Raw genomic sequence first — 10,850 nt, 5'->3', positions numbered from 1 at the left:
ATACAGAGTATCAGCTTATTGCCAGGGGCTTAAGAGCTTGGACCTTGATCTCAGTTACTTCCTAGGGCACTGCTGGTGGTATATAAGTCAAATCCCCTCTAAATGAAATTGGCATTCTTCTTTCAAGAGTGACTGGCTCTTTTGTCTTTATTAAATCCCCAGATCCCTCGCTCAAACCCTTAACAAGTTGTAGCTCTGGGCGATACACCTAGGTTGAAGATATCTAGATCCTGGTCACGAAGGAATGTGTTGGAGGAAGCTGGGGGTTACTGCTCCTGGGTGTGGGGTTGACCATCAGCAACCAGGCTGTGACTCCACTGGAGCAGGCAAAGGGGCATCACTCTCAATGACCAACACTGGGTTTCTTTCTCAGGTTCCTGTGATCTTCACCTAGAGCATGGAGATCTGAGAGAGTAAATCTTCAAGGATGGCCTCTGGGCAAGCTTTGCTGTTGATTCAGGTGGCTCCTTCCTTGGGCTGCTCCCTGTCTTGCAGGTGTGGGAGCTGGGTCAGCAGGCTCTCCCTCCTTCTTCAGGATGCTTGGCTCTCTGGGTTTGTGTCTAGGACAGGATGAACTCAGAAGACCACAGGGTTCAAGCTTGGCGAAGTTCCAGCCATCTTCATAGACATGTCCCAGCTTTGGATACAAAGGGAGCAGGCCAGCACTGGAAAGTCCCTGATTCAGGTATCTCAGGATTCCGGGCTCTGGTGCTTGGTCTGCAGAGTCCCAGACCTCCATCACACAGGACTGGCAGTGCTGGTGCATGGTGTCCCTCTCACAGCAGTTGATAGAGGGAATTTGATATTTAAAAGACATTTTAATACTGGCGTTTTTCTACTCTTCCTGAGTAGGTGGTCCTTGTTGTATTGTGGTGGAGGGCAGCGTTGGGCAAACTGGGAGAATATTGTACCAGAAGTTCCTATCCCCCTTGACTTTCAATTTAAGCTCCTCTTAGGATGACATTATTCAAGGTCACAGGAAGTGAGCAGAAATTGGATTAGCAGCTGTGTTGGGTATCCAAATTAGAAGTAATCCTAGAAAAAGAAAGTTTGGGTGTGTCAGGAGTGGGGCGTGGTTCTCCATTATTTCAGAAACTGACTATTGAGTGATAGAAATCATATCTGGTAACTCTACAACTGACATTGAATCCCAGCTCCAAGCCCAGGAAAGTTTGGAGGTGAGGAGGAGTAGATGAAAGGAATGCTTGAGGATTTGCAATTGTTGAAGGTTAGTTATCCAAAGTCTCCTTCTCAGGACTGGAAATCCAAGGCAGTGTGCCTGCTAGGTTTGGTGTTCTTTTATTTTGTTTTTGTTTTTGAGAACCGGTTTCTCTCTGTAGCCTTAGCTGTCCTGGAACTCACACTGTAGATCAGGCTGGTCTCAAACTAAGAGATCCTCCTGTCCTCCTGCCTCTCCTGCCGAGTGCTGGTGTTAAAGGTGTTCACCACCACCACCACCACCACCACCACCACCACCATCCAGCCCTGGGAATGTCTTGATTTGATGATGGCCTTGAATTCAGAGAGATCCATCTACCTCTTAGTCCTGAGTCCTGGGATTAAGGGTGTACCACCACTGCCTGATCTCTATAACTTGAGGCTGACTATGCTTTCTGATCCTCAGCCAAGCTTTAATAAATCATAAATAACATATCACCACAAGATTGTATCTCCTAGAAATTACAGTGATGCAGCTGTGTGGAGGTAGCACATGCCTTTAATACCATCACTCAAAAGGCAGAGGCAGGTGGAGCTCTGTGAGTTCAAGGACAGCCTGATTTAAAAGCAAGTTCCAGGACAGCCAAGGATACACAGAGATTCTTGTCTCAGAAAAAGAAAAGAAAAAGAAAAGAAACTATAGGAATGTTTTACTGATGATATCTCAACATTACAGTTGCCTAAGCAAGACCTAACCATGGATAGGGGAAAAACTCATGGAGCCCTAGTCCTAGACAAAAGACTAAGCAGCTAAGGGATGGTGGGAGCGAAATGTGGATCTATATGTCAAGAACAGTTAAAGAAGAGGAGTCCAGGGGTTGGAATGGGAACAAGGAGTTGCCTGAACAGAAGGGAATGGAGGAAAATTATATAATTATATAATATAATATATATGACTTTTAATATATATATGTCAAGGTTTCTCTGGGTAATAGTTCTAGCTGTCCTGGAACTTGCTTTGCAGACCAGAATGGCCTCGACCTGGAACAGATCCACATGCCACTGCCTCCCGAGTGCTGGGATTAACGGTGTGAGCCATTAACACCTGCCATAATATTTTAATTTAAAAAGTTAATTGAAAAGTTAATACTAACCCAAACAAAAATCTATAGCCGGGCGTTGGTGGCGCACACTTTTAATCCCAGTACTTGGGAGGCAGAGGCAGGTGGATCTCTGTGAGTTCAAGGCCAGCCTGGTGTACAAGAGCTAGTTCCAGGACAGCCTCCAAAGCTCCACAGAGAAACCCTGTCTCCAAAACAAACAAACAAACAAAAAAAAAACAAAAAAAGAGAAAAGAAAAGAAAAGAAAAGAAAAGAAAGAAAAAAGAAAAGTTAATACTCCCAAAATCAAAGTCATATGTACCAGTAGCTGACTGTCAGAGGCAAAGCCCTCTCTCATGACTTTCCAGCAGAATGACCCCCAACATGTTCTGTGATTTCTGTAGGTGTTGCATTTTTACATTATCTCTGCAATGGAGCCCAGTAGCAGATTTCATCTTACAATAGCTTTCATGTAAACATTCTCTAATAGGTGTTATCACTTAGGTAACTCTCACAGCATATAGTTATATCAGTAAAGGGAAATAACTGGTAGAATAAATGTAGGTTACCAGATGTGGTCTGGGTAGTCAACAATAGCTATCTCACATTGGAAAGACTGGGAATCTGGTAGTTGTTCATTCCAAGAGCCTGGATGTCTCTTGATAGCCCCAGTCTGGTGCTGAAGGCCCGGAGGATTCCTGGGGAGCTACTGGTCTTCAGTCTATGTGGGTCTTCTTATTTATGTGTGTATGTGTGCATATGCACAAGTGCATCCAGGCACCCTCAGAGACTAGAAGAGGGTATCATTGGAACCCTAGAGCTTTAGGAGATAGTGAGCCACCCAACCAGGTGAAGCCTGTCTTGAAAAAAAAAAGGAAGGCCTAGTTGATATTTCCAAGGAATTTGAAACCTTCATAGGCACAGGCACCATGTATGCAGGTAGTCAGAGACACACATTCAGCCAAAACAACCATATATATACATACATACATACATACATACATACATACATACATACATACATACGCATAAGGTGTCAAATTCCATGGAACTGGGAAGTATGTCTGGAGTTACAGACACTTAAGAGTTGCCATGTGAGCGGGGCGGTGGTGGTGCACGCCTTAATCCCAGCACTCGGGAGGCAGAGGCAGGCAGATCTCTGTGAGTTCGAGACCAGCCTGGTCTACAAGAGCTAGTTCCAGGACAGCCACAAAGCCACAGAGAAACCCTGTCTCAAAAAAACCAAACCAAAACAAAATAAAACAAAAAAAAAGAGTTGCCATGTGGGTTTTTTGCTGCTAATCTCACCTGAGTCCTCTGGAAGAGCAGCCAGTGCTCTTACTTGAGTCATCTCCCCAGTGCTGAGATATATAGTTAAAAGAAATTATGAAAACAAAACTTTCCATATAATACATGAAGACAGATGCCTATAAAAACAGCCCCATTGGTGGAGCTGGAAGTTCACATCTGTTATCCAATCACTCAGGAGGCAAAGGCAGAAAATCAGTGAGGGTTAAGAGGTTGTTTTCACCTCTTCTGGGTCAGTTGATAGCTCCTGCTGGGTCTTGCAAGTGGTCTGGTGCAGGTGTTCCTCTGCTGGCAACAATGTACTCTGCACTGTGGTCATGTCCTGGTTTCTGGAGTGGCACTAGTGAGGAACCTGAGGAGGGTAGAAAGCATGTCTCAGCCCGAAGACCTTGAGTTGGGGGTGTGTTAGGGGGTGCTGGGGCTAGAACAACAGGAGAGTTGAGAGTGCAGAATCACCTGGGGTCTGTGTCTTGCCCTTTAACTAGGTGGATCTCTCTGAGTTCCAGGCAAGCCTTGACTAAATAGTGAGAATGAGCCAGACAGGGGTGTGTAGAGACTCTGCCTCAAAAATCCAAAGGAAACAATGAAAAGAAAGGATTAAATCCCTTTAGAACAGTTGTCCACAAATTCTTTATGTCAAAAGAGTGAAGTTCACATTTATGTCTATAAGAAAAAGAAAAAAGTACCATGAAAATGCTGGCATTTGGTTTTGTTTTTTTTAATTTTGGCACATAAGCACATGAAGCCAGAGAAAAGTCTTTGTTTTGAATCTGTGTTGCTACACTTTTGACACCCTGTCTAAAAAAATAAAATAAGCAAGTTAAAAAAACAGCAAAACATTTTGGGTAGACAATCCCAGATGAAAGCAGTTACTGTAGGGGCAAGGCTGTACCCTGGAGTAGGAAGGAACATCTCTCTTGATAATCAGTTTTTCTCTTGATGATAGGGACTGACTTTTTCAGATCATCTTACAGAAGCAAACCTGAGACAATGAATAAGGAGACCACACCTTGATTACAACTGTTTAATTATTAGACCTGTCTCAAAAACACAACAAAAAAATGAGAAAAAGGTTAGGTGTATCTGAAATAAAATTCATAGCAATTAATCTCGAAAAAGGATTTTTAATAAACATTACTTGGACTTCTTTTGATTAGCAAGAAGCATTTTTATGCCTTTTCATTTTTATGTTAGCAATGACTTTTACAGAATATAATAAATTATAGCTAATCCATTTTCCCCTTTAGTGCTTGCCTTGGAATGAGATCTTTATCAAGATCTATGCATGCTTAGTTGGTTTCACAAACCTTTTCTTCAAGCATTCAGGAGTCAGAGGCAGGCAGATCTCTGAGTTCTAGGAACTGAAACCCTGGAGTACTTAGAAAGTTTTGTCTTCCCCTCTTTGAGATATCAGAGAATCTGCTGACCCAAAAGACCAAATTTTGGTGACATTTTTCATGAGGATAAATTTCTAAAATGATGCATTTGGGAGATTATAGTATGAATATATCATTTCTCCTTTCCTTTCCTCCCTTCAAACCTTCCCAAATACCCTCTTTGCTCCTTTGCTAATATATGCACTCTTTTCTTTGTTGTGACATACACATACACAACTCTCTCTCTCTCTCTCTCTATATATATATATATATATATATATATATATATATATATACCCACACATACACACACCTAAGTAAAAACTGCTTAGTCCATATAAATGGCACCTGTATGTATGCTTTTCAATAGTCCATACAAAGTTAATTGTATGTACATTTTCAAAACTGAGCACTTGGCATTTAATAACCAATTGCTGTGCCAATACCCAAGGGATAGCTCTAGGTACAACTCCCAAACCTAAGGCTCAGGGATCTTTGCTGGAGACATACTGAAAAGTTTCTATGAGTCACAGGGACAGGACATTTGCTGTGGGATTGAGTCTCCTAGGACTGTCAGAAGTTCCCCCCTGAAGTCTCATCAACTGGACTGCCTAAACAATAGACAAGCTGATGTACTTGTGGGTGACCTAGGTGGCCTCAACCCTACACAAAGAACTACAGGCAACTAAAAAGTGGTGAGAGCCTAGACAAGCTCTTTCTTTTCTGTTTTTAAGAGTTAAACAGTAGAAGGGGAAATGTCTTTCCTAACTCACTGTGGCCAAAGCTTCTGCTCTTCAACTACAGTGAAAGTAAGCCGAATTTTCTGGGCTGTCATGTGCATCTGAAAACAAGAAGAACCGAAGAAAGGAAGTAACCTAGGATATTAGTTTTTACTTCTTCTGGATCAGAACCCTCCATCTGGGCTCTCTGTTAACAATCCGGGAAAAGCTGGGTCAGATAGTATTGCCCTTCTAGTGGTATCCATCAGTCTTGTATTTGTAGTCGTCCTGGTGGTAGAGGGGCCGGGTCTGATGAATTGGTTAACTTGTCTGGCTTAAAAAGTTCGTTTGCCAGACGGAACTCTGAACAAAATCGGTAAACGAAAGAAATCGGACGAGTTTTCGAATATACCAGGCAGAGCCTGATTCAGGCAGTAAACGAAACCACCGTGGAAGAAAATCATGTTTGCGGTATGAAATCACCTTCGATTTCAGTCCAGGGCTGCTGAGATATGAACATAACTTGGCTCGCTAGGCGAAAGAATTGCGGAGGTTTGCCGAAAGTGGGCGGGGGAAACCAAAAGTGCTGACTACAAATCCCTTGGAGGCTAAGGGCTGGTGCAGTGACCCCTACAGTAGATCTGCTTCTAGAAGGATTTAGGCTTCTATCAAGGACTTCTTCTTTGTCTCGTGCTCCTGCTGTGCTCACCCACGAGCTTGAACAAGCAGGTGGGCAGACTAATCATGAACTTTCCCAGGAATGCAGAACTGGACTAACCCGAGGGTGCCAGCGAATTGTGAGGCATTGGCATGTGCACACGATGCCATAGCGACACTTGTGTGGCTGAAACCGTGCTATTGCAGTCGCACGATCTCCACTAAGGAAAGAAATCGAAAGAATTTTCAGCGTTTAGAAACGAGGGCGAGCTGAACATAGAAGATGCGAAAACGAACTGAAACCGCGGCATTCTGACCGCTGTGGTGAACACTGGCACCGAGGCGTCTGCTTTTTCTTCCAGCATTTGCTCACATCGTCCTGACAGAGCCTATTCTAGCCGCAAAACGAAAGGACAGAAGCAGAAAAATCACGGAAATGAATTGAAATTTGCGGACGGATTGCAGCCCAGGGCCTACTGACAGCGGATCGGAAGTTGGCTCCATGGACAAATCACGGAACTTGGGGATCAGGGATTACAGATCCGGAAAACTGCAGGATAGGACGACAAAAATGGGGAGTCACCGCGAGGTTGAATGCTGGCTACACAGCCATCTCTGTGATGAAGAAGCCTCCATCCTACAGCTCCCAAGCCGAAAAGGGCACCTGAGACCAAGGCGTTTTGACATAGCCAATGAACTTCCTCATTGGCTCCTGCTCTGCCCACCGACCAGCTGGGACTGGAGGGCGGGTTTAGTAATTGCACACCTGCAGACGACTTCAAGGCTGGCTCAAACCTTGAGTTTGGGCCTAAGAGATCGTCAGGGTACATTGTCGTGGGTCTTTCCTCGAGTTGTATTCCACACGGAGGAGGTCCTTGCGTGTCGTTCATTAAAAGGACAAGTTGTAAGCCAACTGTTTAGATCTGAAGCCGGCATAGGGTGACCTGTACAGGCACTTAAACTTGAATGTGTAGGCGCCTCTTTATTAGCTGAGTTTGACTGAGTGTTTGTGCCAACACCAAACTGGAGTGAAACACTGGGAGTCCAGCTCAGCCTCATTCTGAGGTGCCCAAGAAAATGGGCAGGTTTATCTGTCTGAGAGAAAGTGGAATGGGCGGTCTCCTTCTCAGGCTGAGATTCAGTAAGCCTCAGTCTTAAGGGATAATACAGCTGCTGGCATCCAGAGAGAAACCGTGGGCCAAGGATCCAGGTTCCAAGCTAGAGAACCAAGGGTCTAGCCGAGGGTGTCCTGCTGCTAGGTGCTCTAGGCTCTGTGCTAGCATACTCCAGAGTGTTGCATAGCCAAATACTGAGGTTGCCCTGGGAATTCTGACTATGGCTGGGGTTGAGGGTGGGATTGGGTGTTGTGTTGGGGGTGGGGTACTACTTGAGCAAAAGCAGAAGGAAGAAAAAATGATGTATGTCTGCTATGATGAATGACTGCTTCTTGGACGCACAGCATGCCCCATCTAGTCTGCACAAAGTTATCTCAACTACAACCAGGGCCCCCAAATCAGTTCCTTCTACCTCTGTAGTCCCAGACCTGAGGATTCCTGCACCAGTACAGACAAAGCCTAAAGTAAACCCGCATCCTGGTTCCAAGACATGAGGCAGGAAAGCAGGAAACTAAAGCAACCAAACGAAATTTCGGTGCTCAGGAAAAATCGGAGAGCTGAGAGCCGGGGAAAAAAAAAAAAAAAAAAAAAAAAAACCTGATATTGCCATTTCTCAAATCTTTATAATTTGCATCTCGGTAAAAACCCAGGTGTTGCTCTGGCACTCGCTTGTTTAGGGAACCTCAGGTCTGGACCATCTAGCCAACTATCTGGGTTGTCAGCAAACTGGGTGCTGTTTCTACTATTATTACTCTAGGAGACTCCCAGAAATCAGGTGTGGTGACATATCCTCAATGTTTTTTGTTTGTTTGTTTGTTTTGTTTTTTAAAGATTTATTTATTTATGTATTATATATACAGTGTTCTGTCTGCATGTGTCCCTGCAGATCAGAAGAGGGCACTAGATGTCATTACAGATGGCTGTGAACCACCATGTGATTGCTGGGAATTGAACTCAGGACCTCTGGAAGAGCAGCCAGTGCTCTTAACTCCTGAGCCATCTCTCCAGCCCTGCATTGTTTCTTTTTGGGACAGTTAAGCTATCATGGATATTTTGTGATTCAAAGTGCACTGGAATATATAAGAAAATTGCATAGTCTGCCTGGGTGGCCTGATCCTGGCTTGCTGAAGTGATTGGCCTGGCACCCTCACCTACCTATGAAGATAGCGAGCTAGGAGCACAGGCCTCCACCATCACACCCAGCTCTGCTCCATAAATAACATTTTAAACTAAACATTGATCACACGAGAGGCAGTTGTCAGCCTGTATTTATTCTTAAATGAAGGCATTTGCTTAAGGAAGCACGCTTGTATGGGGCAGTAGGACCCCAAGTACCTACTCTAAAAGGCTCTGGAGCCAAACAGTGAAGGGCAGAAGGCAGGAGGCAGGAGGGCATTGAAGTATAAATCCACTCCAGAAGGAAAAATAACGGGGTGGTACTTCTCCTTCAGTTGGAAGAGGCAGGCCAAGGCTCCCTATCAGTTATGTGAGTCCTTCAATGGATGAAGGCAGAAATGCCTCCTTCTTGAGGACCACTGTAGCAGGAGCCTGCAAGGTGTTTTGGTGGCGGGATGCTACCCTAGGACGAAGGCTCTATTTTCTGTTTTACAGAACAGAAGGCAGGAACCCAAATGCCAGGAGATTCTGCCAACCTCACAGCCAGCTTGGAAACTGCTTCCTTGCCCAATAGCATCCATCACTGGTGAAGACTCTCCAAGGGCAGGAAGCAAGACACTGACCAAGACTGCAACTACTCCCCTGTCAGAACCTCAAGAGACTGGGGCCCTGCAGGGTTCCTCCTGAGGCATTGCAAGCCTCTCTCACCTGCACAGACCAGACATCTGGCTCCAAGACACAAACTCTACTCACAGCGGGGAAACTTGTGTAGCTATAAAGTTTTACAAAGCTGTCTCTCGTTTTCTCTGTGACAGTTTTTCAGTCTTACAAAGTTTAGTAAGACAGAGCTTACTTAAAGAGGCCGAGTCGGCCTCAGCCAGTGAGTTCTATCTTCTTTCTTGAAATCCACCCAGATGGCATAGAGCCCTGGGGGCACCCGATGCTCCAAGCGAGAGGAAATCGATTAACATAATTCTTTCTTAAAAACCGAAACCAAACATTGCTACCAAAACAAACGGGTGAACTCGTCTGCCAAAAAGCAAACCTAAGGGGGACCATGCTGATCGGATCCAGAAGTCCGCAAAGGGAGGGGGCGCTAGTGGACTTCTGCTAGTGGACAGTTTAGCCTGCCTTGCACTGCACGGAGTTCCTTCTCTGACTGTGGCCCTGCCTTCAGCAAAGGGGAAGTGCATCGGTTAGACTGAAAAAAACTCAACTGTCAGGAGTAGCCCAAGAGCCACAGGCAGCCATTTGCAGACAGAAATCGATCCCTTGAGAAATAGACAGACCTGGCTCTACCGAGGTAGCTTCTGACCACTTCCGGACCTGAAACTCAAGGCTTCGCGCATCAGGGAACTGTGATCTCCAGCCTGGCTGAACCTGACATCCAGGCAACAACAACTTGGTACCTTGTCCATTTGAATAAGGACTTCTTGGGGCACAGACACACTTCTGGCTGCAAGGGACCCAGAGACAGCTGAGCCTCTCACCCCGGTAGGTCAGTTTCACCCCTGCTTTCCGTGTTTACCAAGCTGGCCGGCTGGACACCCCTCAAGGGAAAGGAGAATGAGCTTAAAAAAAAAAAAAAAAAAAAAAGGCAACTGCTGGCAAAGAGTCGGTTTGAACAGCAACAGCATCAAATCTCTGCAAAGACTGGTTTTCGATTTAAGAGCCTGACTCCCAATAGATATTGTGAGAAATTCTCCGGATAAAACATCCATTTTGCGGTTTGGTAAGCGTTGGTAACCATATCCCAGTTGTTAGCTTTAATTTTAATAAACTTTAGGTGACCTCTTTAGACTTTTTGTTGTGTTCTTATCTTTTTGGAGCACTCCTGGTGTTGTGGTCCAAGGCTCCGAATCAACCCAAGCAGACAAAGCAGGAGTGATTACCAGGCAGCACAGAAAACTGACTCATTAGAGTCAAATCACAACTTTCGTTTCACCAAGTATTTAAATACAAACCCCACAAACATCTGTTCCAAGTCACAGTTACAGTTTTTCTACCAATTAGGATTCAAAGATTGGGGGCTTTCCCGGTATGTTCCATGATTCAACCGACAAAGAATGTAAGCTTTTTAGTCCAACCAATCAGATCCATTTGTTCCTTCTGTTGTTAGCAACAGCCATAATGTTTCCGGAAACTGAACAAGAACAGGACTATTTCTGTTTGAGGAAGAGGTTGGCCAGCTACTAGAAGGTTCCCAGCTCCTCTAGGGCTTGGGAACCTGAACCTTTTTCATCTTATAGGTAAAATAGTGTCTGAAGTCAAAATGGCAGCACTTAGGACAAGGTGATTTT

General features: G+C 44.8%; 1 long non-coding RNA gene across 2 annotated transcripts; it reads right to left on the bottom strand.

Annotated features, from left to right (window-relative positions):
* Positions 1-880: 880 nt before the first annotated feature.
* On the bottom strand, positions 881-10,568 carry LOC118238391. Of its 2 annotated transcripts, none has more exons than XR_004768533.1 (4): positions 9,840-10,568; positions 4,024-4,129; positions 3,791-3,919; positions 881-1,035 (listed from the first exon to the last, which is right to left on the bottom strand). It is a non-coding gene; the product is annotated as an uncharacterized LOC118238391 (long non-coding RNA). The 2 variants fall into 2 exon arrangements; XR_004768534.1 differs by lacking the exon at positions 9,840-10,568 and adding an exon at positions 4,254-5,167.
* Between the last annotated feature and the right edge of the window lie 282 nt (positions 10,569-10,850).

This window comes from Cricetulus griseus, chromosome 2 (assembly GCF_003668045.3).
Source record: "Cricetulus griseus strain 17A/GY chromosome 2, alternate assembly CriGri-PICRH-1.0, whole genome shotgun sequence".
NCBI lineage: Eukaryota > Metazoa > Chordata > Mammalia > Rodentia > Cricetidae > Cricetulus > Cricetulus griseus.
Note: the sequence above shows the minus strand (reverse complement) of the source record. Positions and strands in the feature narration are given on the sequence as shown.